The sequence below is a fragment of the Hippocampus comes genome, unplaced genomic scaffold (genome assembly GCF_001891065.2).
Source record: "Hippocampus comes isolate QL1 unplaced genomic scaffold, H_comes_QL1_v1.1 scaffold2, whole genome shotgun sequence".
Lineage (NCBI taxonomy): Eukaryota > Metazoa > Chordata > Actinopteri > Syngnathiformes > Syngnathidae > Hippocampus > Hippocampus comes.
In genome coordinates, this window is record NW_017805139.1 from 2,188,839 (window position 1) to 2,206,228 (window position 17,390).

Below are 17,390 nucleotides of genomic sequence, written 5' to 3' on the forward strand. Positions count from 1 at the left end.
TTTGGAATGTGGGAGGAAACCGGAGTACCCGGAGAAAACCCACGCAGGCCCGGGGAGAACATGCAAACTCCACACAGGGAGGCCGTGGAGCTGGATTAACCCGGTACCTCAGCTAAGACATGAAGAGCTCTGATGCTGGAAGAGAGGGTAAAAGTGATCAAAATGAAAGACGGAGCAAGCAAAATAAAAGACATTATCCAAGAAATTGATGTAAGTGAAAGTGAATGCTGATCGTAAATTTCGCAATTTCTTTCCCTTTTTTTCTTTCTACACTGATAATATGAAGTGTCAAATAAGTGTGTGCTCATACTTATGCACTATTGGAATAAAAATAGAGTACACATACGTTTGTGTGTGCATGTACACATTCGTTGGGTGTGCTTACATCTGAGATCAGATTTGCTACAGTGAAAAACCCCCTGTTGTGAAAAATTTCTTGCTGCAAACATGATTTCGTTGAGAGGAGTTTCACTGTAATTATGACGTTATGTAACTGAAACGTTTTGTAATTTAAAAAACGACACCACAGTAAATGTGCTACCGCTTCCTGATGTATTACAGTATTATTATATTATGTAATATTGAAATCAAATGACTGCTGTGTACCATCACTCATGTGAATATGTTAAATTTGTTAAAAGTTATTATTAATGAAGTAACCAATTTCAAGTATTTATTCTCACAATTTATTTTTACAGGTTGACATGGCAGTACAGTACTGTAATTAATTTCTATGATGACTGAAGACTCTTCAGTCATCATAGAAATTAATGTGTGATGGCAAAATGAAGCCCCATAAAGCAGTGAAGCCCTGCAGGGAAATACTTCACACATGCTTCGGTGCTTCAAGATGAATCATTTCCTCGACTTCGCCATCATGTGGACAGGAAAATGTATAACATGCTTGGTGCATGCAATAAAATGGAAGGGTGTAAATCATGCTCTGAACACATAATAATATGTATTTGAGGAGTGTTTTTACATGAATTGTTCTGTGTTACTTTTTCTATGTTTGTGCTTATGCAACAAGTGAAAATGTGAAATAAGGAGGTAAAATAAAATGCTTATTCGTTTTTATTGAAAAACAATATTTTACCCAGTTTTTGGACTCAGGCGTTTCTTTTTTGCAGAGAATTCACCTGCTTTTAAAACAAACTCTTTCACATGGTACTGATGAAGCAGGGGTGCATCGATATGTGATAGCAAGTTGGTATGAAGGGGAATCCATAGCGTTTCTTTGTCGCTTTTATTTCGAACAACACTCGAAGCTATCGTATCATTTCCTGAATGAGTCACGTGGTACACCCCGTTCGCGGGGCTTCAAACGTCACCAGTGACGCCATCAACACGCGCTTCGACTCCCCATTCATGAGCCACTCATCTAGATTCTAGTTTACTCGGCACTAGCTTCAGGGATTCGACCCGTGGAGCACATCACTACTGAAGAGCAAATGGGAAAATATGTCACTTCCTATGGTGATCGAATAGCTGTCCTTTGCTTTTGTCAACAAAAAATGTCCACTGGTGATATTGAAATACGCCTCCAAAAATTAAGAAAAAAATAAGATCAAGGAAAAAAGAGTGCACTGTACTGGGTGGAACTCCAGGTGTGCCCCAAAACCATGCTGAGGGAATGGCAAGATGAAAAAATGTTTCTGCAGAAAAGACTCACAGCGAGATTGAAATTGGATGGCTCCATTTTTATGGTAATGATTACCATCGAGTGAGGAAAAGCAATGGTGCAGGAACAAGGCATGCCATCATGGAAAAAAAGCAACTGTCCCTCAGATTTCGGAGTTGGGAAAAGAGCTCTTTATCCCAGATGGAAGCTCAATCAAAGGACCAGTTGGTGACTTTACTTTTGAGGTTTGTGATCTTAAAAGAAATCTGATTGCTTTTGCTGAAACGGTTGGCAGACTCCATGAAAAAAACAAATTGAAGCTGCTTAGATTTTACATTTGCCCAAAAGAAAATCCTCCAACATGTCAACTGGATGAATGCAGTGAAGCTCCTTTATCTGTCACCAACATGGTGGGAAAAAGTTCACAGTTGATTGAAGATGGATCTCACCTTGACGCAAATGATGGACACTCGTCTGACAGTGACATAAGAGAACAGGTTTGTGCCACTTGATGCAATTTTTGTTTTGTTGGATTGAAGTAAAACAGAAGTGAAGTCATTTTGCTCTTTCAAAAAACTAAAAACATTGTGTGTCCCAGCAATGAACATGTTTGCTCAAAATTGCATCTGAGGGAAAATTCACAACAATCTGTGAATGTGTTTCTGAAATGTAATCCTAATCTGTATTGGTTGCACAACAATGAATCACTGGGCACTTGATTTGAGCATGAAACCTTGTAACTGTTAAGTGGATGTGATAACTCCCATCCCGTGCTACACTTATACACGAGATACATTAGATTTATGCTGATTCAGGGTGGCACGGTGTCTCACAGTTATTGTCACGCTCCGAACGAAGCGAGGACACCACGCATCGTTCGAAGCGAATACAGTGCTGTCGTGTTTTTCGGATCCCCAAAATAGCAGACTCCAACAAGAGCTCCGTACAAAAATGTTTATTACAAAAATCGCACTGTAAAAAATGGAAACAGAAATCGCTGGTGAAAATTAAGGACCAAGAAAAAACAGAAAAACCCGAAGAACAAAAAGCGCTTGCACGAAAGGCAAGGATGAAAATAAACTCAAGACGATCAAAACGAAAACCGTATTCACAAAAAATATCCGACGTGTAGAACAAGAGCAACTATGACAAGAAGGAGAATAATTGACACATGGGCAAGAGCAGTGGCACGGCATACAATACTCCGGCAAACAAATGCCAGTTAGTCGGTCCTGAAACGCAGCGTGCTATCAGGCCAGATTGGCAGCAGGTGTGCAACCAGCAAGAATGCTCAGCCCGCCACCTGCTGTCGACACCGGAACATGACAGTTATGAGGTTTTTCGGATGTCAGGGATGTCAAAGTCAAATGGACGGCGGGCCAGATAAAACATTTTGCTGCAAGGCGAGGGCCGGACTGATCGAATGTTCATTGAAAAAATTAAAAATGAGCACATATAGTTTATTGAACCAAACTTAATTGACTGAAAACCTAACAAATACATTCCAAGATGAGCAGATAAATAAAGCAACATTTTCTTATGGCTCTGTCAGTAAACTTTAATTTTCAACAGGCACAAAAAACAAATTTCCTTTGTATAAAAATACCCATAACATGAATGAAAGAAGCCAGTATGATTCAAAGCACCATCAATAGCCCATATTTTCTCTTTTTGCAAAAGTAGGCTAAATTTACTTACAAGAAAAACAAATAACAGCAATTTTCGATCATTGACTCGAATAAACTATTTTTAAAACATAATTGGATTGAAATACACTATTAAAATAAAGTGAAAAAATGTATTAACCAAAACAACACTTTCTTCAAGGAGAAGTAACATGCAGTGAAAGCAAATATTATACTTTAATTTTTAAACTTGAACTGAGTAAAAACTATTAATATGTGATTGCACAGTAATATTCACTTCTTTGAGGCTGAGGCTGATACTCGTGTCTTATCTTTTCTCCAAGTTATTTGGGGTCAGGCTCTGAGCTGAGCAAATCCTCAATATTGAGTGAAGGTGTTCAAGAGTAAGTCGACTTCTGTGTGATGTTTTGTTCAGCTTCATCAAAGAAAATAGTTGTTCACACACGTATGTGCTGCCAAACTTTCGACAACGTTTGAGCAGCCTGGATGCGTAACTGGGCCACTGTGTCGGGGAGGAAACGGGCAAACTGCGCAGCACCCACTGCCGTATCTTTTTCATGCACTATAGTTGTGTCATGCATAGCATGTAAAGCCAAAAACTCCTCTGTCACGCTTAGGCTGAAGTCCACTCCGCGGATGAAAATTGACAACTGGGCAACGTCAGAAACTTCAGCGTTCTCATCCACAGCCAAGGAATATGCGATGACATCTTCTCCGTTTTTCACAAGCTGCTCTTTTAGATAAATGGACAACTGCTCTCCTCGCTCGCCAATTGTGTTTCTGCTCATGCTCACGTTTAAAAAGAGTTGCTATTTTTCGGGGCAAACTTCGTCACAAACTTTAAGTATATCGTTTTTAATGAAATCCCCTGTTAGCAGAGTTGCTTCACAGCTCGCGCAGATGGGCATCCTTCTGCCCAACATCCAAGAATGACGATGAGTGAGGTGTTTCCTTCAGCCATGTATGGGCATGTTTATTGAACAGGTGGAGAGAGAAGAGAAGAGAAAAGGCGTGTCCCTTCTGTCGGGCCGGCCAGGTCACTCACCACGAACAAAAGTAAGGTTATATTGCCCTCTACTGGCTTAGTCGTAAAAGGCAATCATACAATCTTACCACTCCCACTTAGGAGTGACTTTTACACTGCCCAACAAAAGAATATGGATGTAGATGTGAACATAGTCAACCTATATACAACAAGGTTACATACAAACAGTGAACGCCACACATTAAGTCTTCTATGTGGCGAACATAGCCTTTGCAAACTTAATTAACTTCAATTTGGAAACAGGTTTGGTCATAGCATCGGCCACCATATCCTCTGTGGGACAGAAAACAAGTGTGACCTTTTCATCTTTTACAGTGGACCTAATGAAATGATACCTTATATCCACGTGTTTACAGCGCTGTCTGCACACAGGGTTTTTGACAAGTGCAATTGTTCCTTGGTTATCTTCAAAAACAATAGTTTTCTGGTACACATAGGTTTCTATACCCTTCAGAAGTTGTTCCAAGTAGATACATTCTTGTATCGTCAGAGCCAGAGCCATATACTCGGCTTCACATGTCGATAGGGCAACTGTGGGTTGTTTCTTGGTTTTCCACGAAATCAACGCGCTTGTCTCACACAACCTCACACAGTAGCCACTCATACTACGTCTGTCCATTGGATCAGCTCCCCAGTCGGCATCACTGTATGCCCGGAGGCCAAGTCCTTCAGTGCTCTTTCGGAAACAAAGTTGTTTGTCTGCTGTGCCCCTCAGGTAGCGTAAAACATGTTTCACCGTGATCCAATATGCGTTTGTCGGATTAGCAAAATGTTGGGATAGTTTGCTTACCACAAAACAAATCAGGACGTGTACGTGAAGCCAGATAAATAAGGCTACCCACAGCTTCTCTGTATTTCTTCAAATCAGTCATCTGAGGTGAATCATCAGAAAAATGTATCTTTTGGTCACACTGTGTCTCCCTTATTTTACACTCCTGCATGTCAAAACGTTGCAAAATCTTTCCCACATACTTTTCTTGTGACATTTTCACACAGTGATCAGGCTGGCTGAATTCCATGCCCAGAAAGTGTTTTAGCCTGCCTAGGTCTTTCATCTTAAACCTAGCGGAAAGCATAGTTTTCACCTGTTTTAGACTCTCAATGTTATTGGCTGCGATGATGAGGTCACCAACCCAAATAACAATGATTTTTCCCATCTTTGTAGACTCTCTTGTGTAGACACAATGGTCAGCCGAGTTCTGTGTAAAGCCATCGCCAGTCAAACATTTGTGAAGCATCTCATTCCAATTGCGACCCGACTGTTTCAAACTGTAAATGGACTTCCGTCGTTTACAAACCAACTTTGCTCCCACTTTTTCATAACCATCAGGCTGTTCCATGTAAATGTCTCGGTCAATGGGTGCATGCAGGTCGGCCAATTTTACGTCCATTTGATGTACTATCAAATTTTCTTCGGCTGCCTTCTGCCTGACCACTCTCACACTAGTCAAATTTGCTGTGGGTAAGAAGGTCTCACCATAATCTACACCTGCCCTCTGACTATAGCCTTTAGCGACAAACTTTGCTTTATATTGGTCATGTCCTTCGCCGTTCTCCTGGATTGAATAAACCCATCGACCTCCCACTGTTTTCCTGCCTTCTGGTAGGCTAGTCAGGGTAAATGTCTGGTTTTCTTCTAAGGACTTCATCTCTTCATCCATTGCCTGTTTCCATTTCCTTGACTCAGTGGATGCCATGGCCTCCTTGAAGGTCAATGGTATACCACAAACTACTCTGTAGCAGTAATCTACGCGAGTGAGCGCGCTGTCTTCGTCACCACTACCATCTTGAGTATAATCAGAGAGGTAACTCGGGGGTTTACGCTCTCTATTGGGATACTTTGAGGCTTGTGGCGTCACTCGAGGGTGCTTCTCACCAACATCCTCTGGTGACTGTGACGCTTCTGTTTCTATGTCTCTGTTCAGGGTACCTAAGTGCGGTGTTTCACTCATCTCAACACCTGCAATGGAGTTTAGGCCAACCTCCTGCGTCTGGGTTTCACTCTGACAAGTCGTCTTTGTGATAAATTTCACTAATCTGTGCTTTTGTACTTTTCCTTTACCAGGGTAGTAAATTAGAAAAGCAGGGCTTCCCTTGTCGTTTCCTACAAAGAACCCTTTTTCACATCTTGAATCTAATTTACTCTTTTCTTGTTGATAGGCATAGCACTCTGACCAGAATGTGTGCATTTTTGATAAATCACATTTCTTGCCGGTTAGTGCTGTGTAGGGGGTAGTACCTGTGTGCTTATTAAAGCATCTGTTTCTCGTGTAGGCAGCTTCCTGGATAGCATAGTGCCAAAGGGTTTTGGGTAAACTGCTATCAATGAGCTTGCATCTTGCCATCTCAAAAAGAGTGCGGCCCTCCCTCTCTGAAATCCCATTCTGGTTTGGGGAATATGGACAGGACATTTCATGCTTGATTTTATTCTTTCTCAATAGTGTCTAAAACTCTCTGTTTGTGAATTCAGTTCCGTTGTCGGACGGAATACATTTTACAGTGCCGTAAGGCGCTACATCCGCCAAAAACTTTTCTGTTGCCTGTACTGCATCACTGTTAGGTTAATGCTGGTAATCAGATGCTAAGAACAGATCAGGAACAGGAAGACTCAGGAGGCAGGCATAGTTGTCTTTCTTGCAAGAGAGAGCGCGCTAAAACATGTCTCGGTTCACAATCTCAAAGCAGCTCTCCAGCTGGCTCTGCAATGTAAACCATTACAGGTTCCGGGGCAACTCTGAAGAGTGCGCGTTTGTCTCCTTGCATTTATTGGAAGGATGTCCCTGATACACAATCTTCTAACGGGAGTGGGGAGTATTTTCACATTCCACAACAGTTTCAGTAAAGGAGAGTTTCAATGAGAACACAGTTCATTCCTGAGATGTCGTCAAACGGCTCCTGCTGGATGTCGATGGTCCACGTACACAGCTTGGGATGTCCCTCACACAGTGTCCTGGGGTTGATGTTATCTCCTCACAAGCAACAGTTAATTTGACCAGAAGCCGTTCACTTAACAACAAGATATTCTCTTAAAAGCGAGAACAGGAGCAGCCTGAGCTCTCCCGGTCCGACAAGTCTACCATTATCAACCTACCCCATTGTATATGAGGTATTTGCGAGGTATCACTCTGAAACAGGTTTTAAAGTTACACAGAGGGTAAATATGGGATAACAGAATTACATTTATTCCAACAATCACTTTTTGATTTGAGAAAGTAAGTAAATACATTTTATTAAATAATTTCTTTCAGTTTGACCCAAAGGTTTGAAGTTCATAAATCATAAATTGTTAAAATTTGTTGCGCCATTAGATATTATATATTATATTCCATGTACATGTTTGTGATTGATGTTTGTTAGAATTTGTGAATGTTAATAAAATTAGTTCCAAATCATTCTTACAGTTCTTTTTTTGTTTTTTGTTTTTTTTTTTAAACACAAGACACCACCTGCTGACGGAAGTGAGGAGTGACAATTACGTCGTCATCATTTACAGGCAGGTGAAAATTCAATTGGGATGATGTACAGGTTTACATGAATACTATTCAACATCCACATTGGTTAAGTATTTGTGGATAAAGTCAGCAACCAAGAAAGAACGTTTATTTACACCAATAACGTTTTGAATTGAATTTTTTGAATTATGATTGCTAGATATTATTCGTCCTCAAAAGTGTTACAATTATCAATTGAAAGCGAAGTGATAAAAGAACTGACAAATAAGGGGTTGAAGAAATGGCAATGGTCGGATTCAGCCATCAATAAATGTGACTTCTAACACCAGTTGAGGAGCCATAATATAGTTTGACCCAAACACCAAGCAAAACAAAGATGGCTCTTGCTTTGTGTAATTTATGTTTACATGTGAATATAAAATAATAGAAAATAAATATCATTCTAATATGTTTGGTGTTCGGAAGGAAAAATACTTTCACCAACAGTTAATGTCTCTGACCCCTGAAAACATAATGCTTCGAACTTAAAGAGTTGCGCTGAGGGCCTCTCTGAGGTGCAAATACAAGTTTGCAGCCTGAGAAGGATCTTTTGGTGGCATCAGATCGGACTGGGCCATTAAGAAAGCACACAATGCAAATACATCCGGATCACAAGGCATGGTCAAACGAAAGACACACTGGCTTTTACACAGTTGAACTTGTTCATTGTCAACTGGGGAGAGGAAGTCCCTTGTACCGTAAAGTTTAGGGAAAGTATTCACCACGTTGGGCCGACCACTGGGGACATTCATGTTCTTTGAGGGCCTGATGAGATGGCTGTTCCAAACTTGGCCGTGTCATCCAACTCATCCTTTTGAAAATAATATACAGACAGATTTAGGAAGAGCTGCACAGTCATATCAGCTTTTATGAGCAAGAAATTAGAGCATGAAGCTGCTTTTCTCTCCCTACTCCCTCCTTTCTGTCTTATTTGTCTCACTCCTCCCCTCTCATGTGTACCGCATCTCACCACTCCCCACTTTTCCTTCATCTTTATTTGTCTTGGTCATTTTGTCTTCACCCTGTGACCCCCGCCCCCCAAACACACACACACACACACACACACACACACACACACACACATGCGCCACTGTCTTCTTTCCACTATCCGATTTTTTCCTTCTTTCGTGTCCCAGTCCACTTTCTCATCAACGCACTCACATATAAAAATACACATTTAATAAATGAGGCTGTCAGAATGTATTAACTCACCTGAATAAGTCCCATGCAACAAATTTGTTGGATGCTTTTGTCCAGAAATCTCTGAGGTCTGTGAAGAGGGAAAACCAGAACTCCATGCACTTGCTGCGAAGAAACCCCCACCAATATTCAATTGTTTGATTGGTGGTGCTGGCTCCATGCAAGTAACTGTCAAGGGTGCTGCCTGGCGGTGTGGGCACCAGGAAACGCTGGAAGCCGTGAACATGACCATTTTCAGTCATAAGATCAGATTGAACGATTGGAGGACAACTCCCCAAACGGTGCACAACTTCGATGTAGTAACCTCCAACTGTCACGATTCGGACGAACCGAATCAAATTTTGGATCCAAAAAGTGTAGACTCCAGACAAGATCTCCGTAGCAAAAATGTTTAATGAAAAAAAATCGCACCGACAAAGTAGTAACATAAAGCGCTGGTCAAAACAAGGACCAGGGAGCACGAAAACGAATAACAAAAAGCGCTTGCACAAAAGGCAAGGAAGGAAAATAAGAACTAGTGATGGGTCCAGCAACACCGATGCGTCAACGCAAAACCCAAATCACAAAACAAAAGCCATACTAAAACAACAAATGGTACCGAGAGTACAAAAGCGAAAACAACGAGGTCTATAGCAAACGGTCTGTGAGCAAGGAAGCAGCAAGGCATAAACAATACCCTGACAACCAGCAGACTGGAGATGGGTCCTTAAATACAGAGTCCCTTAATTGATAAGAAACACTGTAATTAACTAATCTGAAGTAATGAAAACTGGTACAGGCCAAGTATCTCCCTCCGACACATCAACTGGCCGAGAACTCAGTTGTACAACTTGACCTCTTCCTCACTCACGTTGTATTATGTTGCCTCAAGATTATGTTGTTTGGACAAAAACGAGTTAACATCAGATTGGATACGTTTCAGCAGGCCTGTTTTGTTGAAACTGGAAAGCCATAATGCTTGAAAGGTCTAGTCGAGTCAGCTGACTGATTTTCTGAATTGCATCTAATTGTTTCACTTTGTAATCGAGTTGAGGATGACGTAGCCGCAGTCATGAGCTTTTGTTAAGTTGTATGGCCCATCACAAACTGGAATGGGCATGGCTGCCAGTGTTCGAAACATTCTCATCAAAGAAAGGTGACAAACTTGTTGTTTTTTTAACGAATGAAATAATCAATTCAAAATGATTATGTTATTGCCGAGGCACAGGGTATGATAGCATTACACGGTATAATATCAACTTTAACGACGCAGTGTTCCGGAAACGCAAGCAAGATGGCATATCTTCGATTTCATGCCAGATAGCATCATCATTTAACGATTGTATTCTTGTCTCCTTCTGTGTGCAGGCATGGAACACAACTTTGACAAGGAGGAGACGAATAACTTGGGTTCTCCCTATGACTTAAACTCCATCATGCACTACAACAAGTGAGTGTTTATCTACTGTGGTTTATGTTGCTCTCTCGTCATGCATCATGACAAAGAATAAAACATAGAAACAGCACAAGTGGGTGGCCTGGTGGTTCAGTGGTTAGCGCGTAGACCCGTGACAATGCCTAGGTCGTGGGTCCAAAAATCAACGACCAACAATTGTTGCCAAACCCTAACCTTGTGTTTGGTCTTGCAAGAGAGATGAGCAGCAATGACATTGCACGTACCAATGCGCTATATGGATGTGGTAAGTTTAAAACCACAGGTGTGTCCATATGTGACAACACACTGATCTTGCAGTTAACGTAACTTCTCATCTAATTTATTTTGCCTTGTGATGAAACCTAAAAGTAATCAAACTGAGATGTGTTCTAATCTGCCCGATAAAAAAAATATGTGCATATTTAAAATGTGATATAGTATTTTATCTTCACAAGGATAAAATTATTTGGTCATTTAATCTATTTATAATCTTCAAATGTTTTTTTTTTTTTCCAGATTAATAAAGAATAGAGAGCAACGGTTTGGCTGTCATATTTGCCCAACTCTTAAGATGACAACATCTGTTGTGTGAACAAAATGAAGACAGAGAAATACACGCCTGTGTTCGCTGGCATCTACACTTTCTGATTACCTTTGCTTTGCTTTTCGCTCTTTTCCTTTTTGAACAGTGGCTTATTGCTGTATTTGTCAGGTTAAGAACTGATGTGCCAGAAAAATGATACATGTATTGACTCAGAAACTAAAAAAAAAACCAAAACAACAATAAAGTCTAAAAATGTGTATCTGTAACCAGTGTTGTACGTAACAACTGCCTTTGACAAGTGTACTTTACCGCAGGGATGGGTGGAGATGTGTCTGATGCTACTCCACTGTAAATTTTGGACATATACACAATTTTACTCACACATAACCACCAATAGATGACATTTTTGATACAGCATGACATCAGCACAGTTTGTGAGTCCACTGGAAGAAAATGCTGCATTTTGTGCAACCTACCCTTTCTTCTACTGCTGATTCCAAAAGAATGGAAAAAGGTAGAAACGACTTTTTTTTTTTTTTTACCAATTGAGAAAAGTCTATTCTTTTATTGATTAGTTTGGTGTATAACCAATAATCGACCAGGATATCCTATGGGTCTTGAAAATATTAAAAAGCTCTGAAATGTCTGGCAGATATCACTTCAAAGTGGAACGAATCAACCAGAGAGCTTCAAGTAAAATAAAATTAATGAATTGAAATGAAACAGTGGCAGCTCGCCAAAGCAACTTAAAATGTCATCTCTTCTCTTGACTGGCAAGTGGGCTTTTCATTTGAAATGTTTTTCTTTTCTGAGGTGTATGTCTCCAACATCATTACTTTTTAGTGATGTTCAGTAAGTACATGGTCAATGGAGATAATTGCGAATCAATAAATAAATCTGATCAGACACGTTGTGTATTTGTATTAATAGTGGGTATTTCCTTTGCGCTCGTGTTAGTGAATTCGACATTGTTTGTCAACGAGGCTCATTTGCATAGATGGGGTATAATTCTCGGGTTCACACGGTGGACGAGAAGGTTTCCTCCTCCACCTTTCCTGACTGTTGTTTCTGCCGATATACAAAACAACAGCTCAGCGTACCCACCTTTATTGGAGTCCTTCGAGGGTGTGCGAGGGAGCGCTCCCACTGGGGACTCCCTCATTCTGCTGGGGACTTCAATGCTCACGTGGGCGATGACATTGAGACCTGGAATGGTGTGATTGGGAAGAACTACACCCCAATCACAACTCGAGTGGTGTTTTGTGATTGGACTTGTGTGCTCATCACGGATTGTCAATAACGAACACCATTTTCAAACATAAGAGTTTCTGTATGCGGACTTGGCACCAGGACACCCTTGGCCGCAGTTCGATGATTGACTGCCTGTTGCAGCGGCAACCCCCGAACTTGCTGGTGGATATCGGCAGTAAGAAATGCCGTCAAGGAGAAGAAAGAATCCTATCAGGCCTTTATGGTCTGTGGGATTCCAGAGGCATCTCTGCTGGCTAAGCGGAACGCAGCTTTAGTGGTTGCCGAGGCAAAAACTCGGGCATGGGTAAAGTTTGGTGAGGCCATGGTGAGCCAACTTCTTGATGGCTTTTGAGGAAATTCTGGTCCACTATCTGACGTCTCAGAAGGGGGAAGCAGAGCACCTTTAACAGTGTGTACAGTGGGGATGGGGCGCTGCTGACCTCGATTTAGGACGTGAGTCAGTAGGCAGAATACTTCGTAGACCTCCTCAACTCCACCCACACCCCTTCCTTTGAGGAAGCAGAGTCTGAGGACTCTGAGGTGGATTCAGAGTAAACAGTGCATCTGATTATGATACTTCCTGGACACCTCCCTGGTGAGTTGTTCTGGGTGTGTCCCACCAGCAAGACGCCCCGTGGATGACCCAGGAAACCAGTTGAGGGACTACTGTATGTCTACCAACTGACCTGGGAACACCTCGAGATCCCCCGGGAAGAGCCGGAACAAGTCGCTGGGGAGAGGGAAGTGTGTGCTTCCCTGCTAAAGCTGTTTCCCGCGACTTGACCCCGGATAAGTGGTAGAAAATGTATGTATGGATGGATTGAAGTTTAAGTTTTTATTTTATTTAACCTTTACTTATCCAAGTGTGGTGGCCCAGTGGTTGACTGGTTAGCGCGTCGGCCTCACAGCGAAGAAGTGCAGGGTTCAATTTCGGCTCCGGCCTTTCTGTGTGGAGTTTGAATGTTCTGCCTGCATGGATTTTCTTCGGGTCGTCCACTTTCCTCCCACATTCCAAGAACATGCGTGACAGGTTCATGAAACACTCTAAATTGTCCCTAGGTGTGAGTGTGAACGTGAATGGTTGTTTGTCTATATGTGCCCTGCGATTGGCTGGCAACCAGCTTCGGTGTGTACCCCGCCAACTGCCCAGACAGCTGAGATAGGCTCCAGCACACCCTGCGACACTTGAGAGGATAAGCGGATCAGAAAATTGATGGATCGATGGATTATACATACACATATAAGGCAATTGCAAACAGATTTCCATTTGCAATGTCGACCGAGCTGCAGACAGAGTAAAACAAAGCAAAAATAAAAGCAAGTCTCCTTACAGTTTCCTAATAATGAACTATAATGCCCACTTCGATTATTTCTGCTTTCACAGTGTCAAAGAGTGTGCACTTCTGGTTTGCTGATTCTGAAGGGAATGAGAGGAGACGTGCGTTCACACTCACAACGTCGGGAACCCCCGCATCTATGAAAATCCCAAAGGAAAGAAAACTCCACCCATGTGTATACTTAGACCGCGCTTTGCGCTAGACTTGCGCTGGGCATGTAAATAGGGCCCAGTCAGTCACAAACTGTCAAATCATTTCGCGCTAACTGTTCATTGGTGCACAAAAGTAGTTGACTCCATGCAAGACAGAGTGGTTTTACAACTCAGCATTATTTAAATGATTCACAGGAATTCTAAATCTGAAAAATATATATACAGCCATTTTCAGATTCGCTTATCCTCACAAGGGTCGCGGGGGGTGCTGGAGCTTATCCCAGCTGTCTTCGGGCAGTCGGCGGGGGACACGCCAATCGCAGGGCACACAGAGACGAACAACCATCCACACTCACACTCACACCTCGGAACAATTTAGAGTGGAGTGTCCAATCAGCCTGCCATGCATGTTTTTGGAATGTGGGAGGAAACCGGAGTACCCGGAGAAAACCCATGCAGGCCCAGGGAGAACATGCCAATTTCACACAGGGAGGCCGGAGCTGGAATTGAACCCGGTAGCTCTGCACTGTGAGGTTGACATGCTAACCAGTCACCCACTGGGCCGCCAGAAGTTAAGTATGCTCTTTGCACATACCGTGAACAGTATTTGAACCATGATTGCTGCGTCTACAATGGAGAGTACTAACCACGACACCATTCTGGCCGAATTAATTAATTAATTAATTAAACCGTTTTTTTGAGTAAATATTTGAGACTGTACTTTATATATAAAATTATTTTGAACAGCCCAATATTGATTCATTAATTAAAATATTGATACATTTATCTACATGTTTTGATTGACATTACCATGCAGTGTTCCCAAGGCCTGAAAATAATTTTTGGAGAACTCACATTTGCAACTCACTGCCATTATTTTGGACACAACTGTATATACCACTTCCAGCATTGCTGATGAATAATGAGGTGATGTGGAATGAATAACTCTTGGTGAAATTTGGAAATGTTTAATGTTGTTTCGGTTTTAAATACAATGGAGGCAAAACAGGCAACTTCAAGCAAGTTTTTTTTTTTAAAGATTTTAAATCAAAGGAAAACTTTCAAGCAAAATAGGAGTTATGCTTTAGTTTATTGTGCAAGATGTCAGCAAATCTTGCAAGACCTTAGCTTAGCAAACATTTAATTACCAACTCTCGGCATGTATGTGTTTTCTTTTTCTTTGACTTGGTTTTACAAGACTTCCTCGTTGTACTTCAGCTGTGTTCTTTTGTCAAATGTGATGGCAATGTTTTTTACTGTGCGTACATTTGCTAAAAAAAATTTACCCTTTGCGCTATGTACTGTAAGAATATTAAAACAATAGCCTTCGAGGAAAAATGACTTGCAAATACTTCCCCCTATAGAAAAAAATTGAATGACAGTGATAATTACATATTGTCTCAAATGTTAGCCACACCCTTTGTGAAACAAATACAGCGCTTTTACTGTACATCCATAAAACGAGGCCCTGGTGCGACAGGTAAACCTGGTTCCAACAAGTACATTGAATGTATTCATTACAAAGTAATTGTTGTGGCTTTATACCAGAATGGAAAAGTCACGCAGTTCGACTGCAAACATGACTGCAAATTTTCCCATCATCATCCTACTGTCACGAATGGGTGTGAATCCAGTAAGACCACAAACACGTGTTTTTAGCTGTAACACGTTTTATTTATTTTGCATACGAGACAAGGAAATACTGTAACATAATGCAAATTACATAACATGATGAACATTATCTACCGAAGTATAGTTGTGCAGTAATTGACAGACAAACTTCCTGTGAATTTGCAACATACACAAACACAGAAGTACTTCTCTTATTGTTATTTCATGCAGTATTTGCTGTTCTTTTTTGTGTTCTTCACAGAAAACCACAATAAAAATATTGCAAAGGCAAATACACAAATAAAAGAAAAATATACAGAGTTTTAAATGGCAAACTATAGTATTGTTTAATAGTTACATATGCCTCTTTAAAAGCTATCTGCAGTGTGTGCAAATGTTTTAAATGACAACATGACAGCATTGCTCTTTGCATGTTTTCATCCAAGAGCCAAGAAAATGATATCATGCTTACGTCAAGTTCTACGAAAGGTTTTACCCATCAACTGTGAGAATCTTAAAGTGATCCTGTGATTGGCTTCACATTGGCAGTGCGTATGGTTCTGTACTTAAAATTTATGTTCACAGTAAAATACATTCATTCATGTTCTGATTTGTTTGTCCTCACAAGGGTCGCGGGGCGTGCTGGAGCCTATCCCAGGTGTCTTCGGGCAGTCGGTGAGGGAAACCCTGAACCCGTTGCCAGCCAATCGCAGGGCACACCAGTATTGTGGTCCTCGAGCCGGTCCTTGGCCTCGAGGACCAGCTCGAGGACCAAAGGTCGGTCCTTGGGCCCTGGCCTCGGGTTGGACGCCCCGGGTTGCCGGTCCTCTGACACAACGTGGGATTAGAGCCCCTAATTCCTCGTCCACAGGTATAAAGTGGGCCGGAGGACCGCAAAAACATGAAGAAATCCAACAAATTCCATCCACGGAAACTAGGGTGGTCCACATTTCATGGCAAAAAAAAAAGTTTGTCGGATTCGTCGGGCCGGGTCGGAATTCTTGTCGATACTATGGTACAAGGTTCTGTGCAAAATTTCATTCCGATCTGATGATATTTTCCCGTCCCGCAAAGCGGCCAAAGTTTCCACCATAACAACTGGTCTCAATAGGGTGAACATGTGTATTTTAACCGTGTATTTTGCCATGCGTGACACTGGCTGGGCTGAATGTTGCCCGAACGATCACCTCCTGACTAACTAACCATTCCATCGCTGCTCTCAGCAGCCGGAGACAAACTCAAACGCACGCCTAACACACAACGGTCACCTACTGGCGAGCTAATATCTTTCAATTGAAGTCGAGAATCGCCGGAATTCTTACTGGACGCTGAGCTGAGGACGCTTTTCGACACTGCGGGACGGGATAAAATTATCCGATCGGAATAAAATTTTGCACACATCCTTGTGTCATAGTATCGACAAGATTTCCGACACGGCCCGATGAATCCGACAAACTTTTCCAAAATGGACCACCCTAACGGAAACCCATATTGATGAATTTTTCTAGTGCTTTTAGAGGGGCGGTGTTGCCACTGACAGGTGACGGTCAGGGCAACCTATAAAGAGAGGCATCACAGTTAGTTTCAATTACGGTTCGTTCCGTTCGCGATCGGCAGTTTAAATAGCGTGTAAAGCCTTTCTGTAACAGTGGTGTCTTTTATTTAGTTATTTTTGCACAGTCGTCACGTTTGTGCGGTGGCACTAGAATGTTTGTTTGAACCAAGTAATTTGCATTACAGCTGGAGTCAATAATGCCGGCACTTCACTTCCGGGTTTGGCCGTTGGGATTTGGAGTCCTTTTGCTCGATTCCAGTTCTGTTTGCTGAATGCTTTCTCATGTTTGGAAAAAAGAATATTGACAATACATAGTTTTAAAATCATAGTTTATTTAATTATTTATTATTATTGTGAAGTTGAATGTATTAAATTAATAATAGTAGTGTAGTGTTAGTGGTTATAATAGTAGTACTCAGAGAATGTTTTGAGGTCAGCCATCTCGTCACCTCTGCGTCCTGCGTCCTAGACGCACAATTTTCCCACGGGACGCACAGTTCCAAATAATGTGCGTTTTTGGGAC

General features: G+C 41.6%; 1 protein-coding gene and 2 long non-coding RNA genes across 3 annotated transcripts in view; 2 read left to right on the top strand and 1 right to left on the bottom strand.

Moving 5' to 3' along the window:
- LOC109514377 (low choriolytic enzyme-like) overlaps window positions 1–17,390 on the bottom strand; it is a 115,305-nt gene that overhangs the window by 56,747 nt on the left and 41,168 nt on the right. The window lies entirely within an intron of this gene.
- Window positions 1–17,390, top strand: part of LOC109514381 (uncharacterized) — a 115,283-nt gene that overhangs the window by 43,875 nt on the left and 54,018 nt on the right. The gene's annotated exons all lie outside the window — the stretch shown is intronic.
- On the top strand, window positions 10,597–11,354 carry LOC109514379 (uncharacterized). Its single transcript, XR_002167979.1, has 2 exons — window positions 10,597–10,682; window positions 10,934–11,354. It is a non-coding gene; the product is annotated as an uncharacterized LOC109514379 (long non-coding RNA).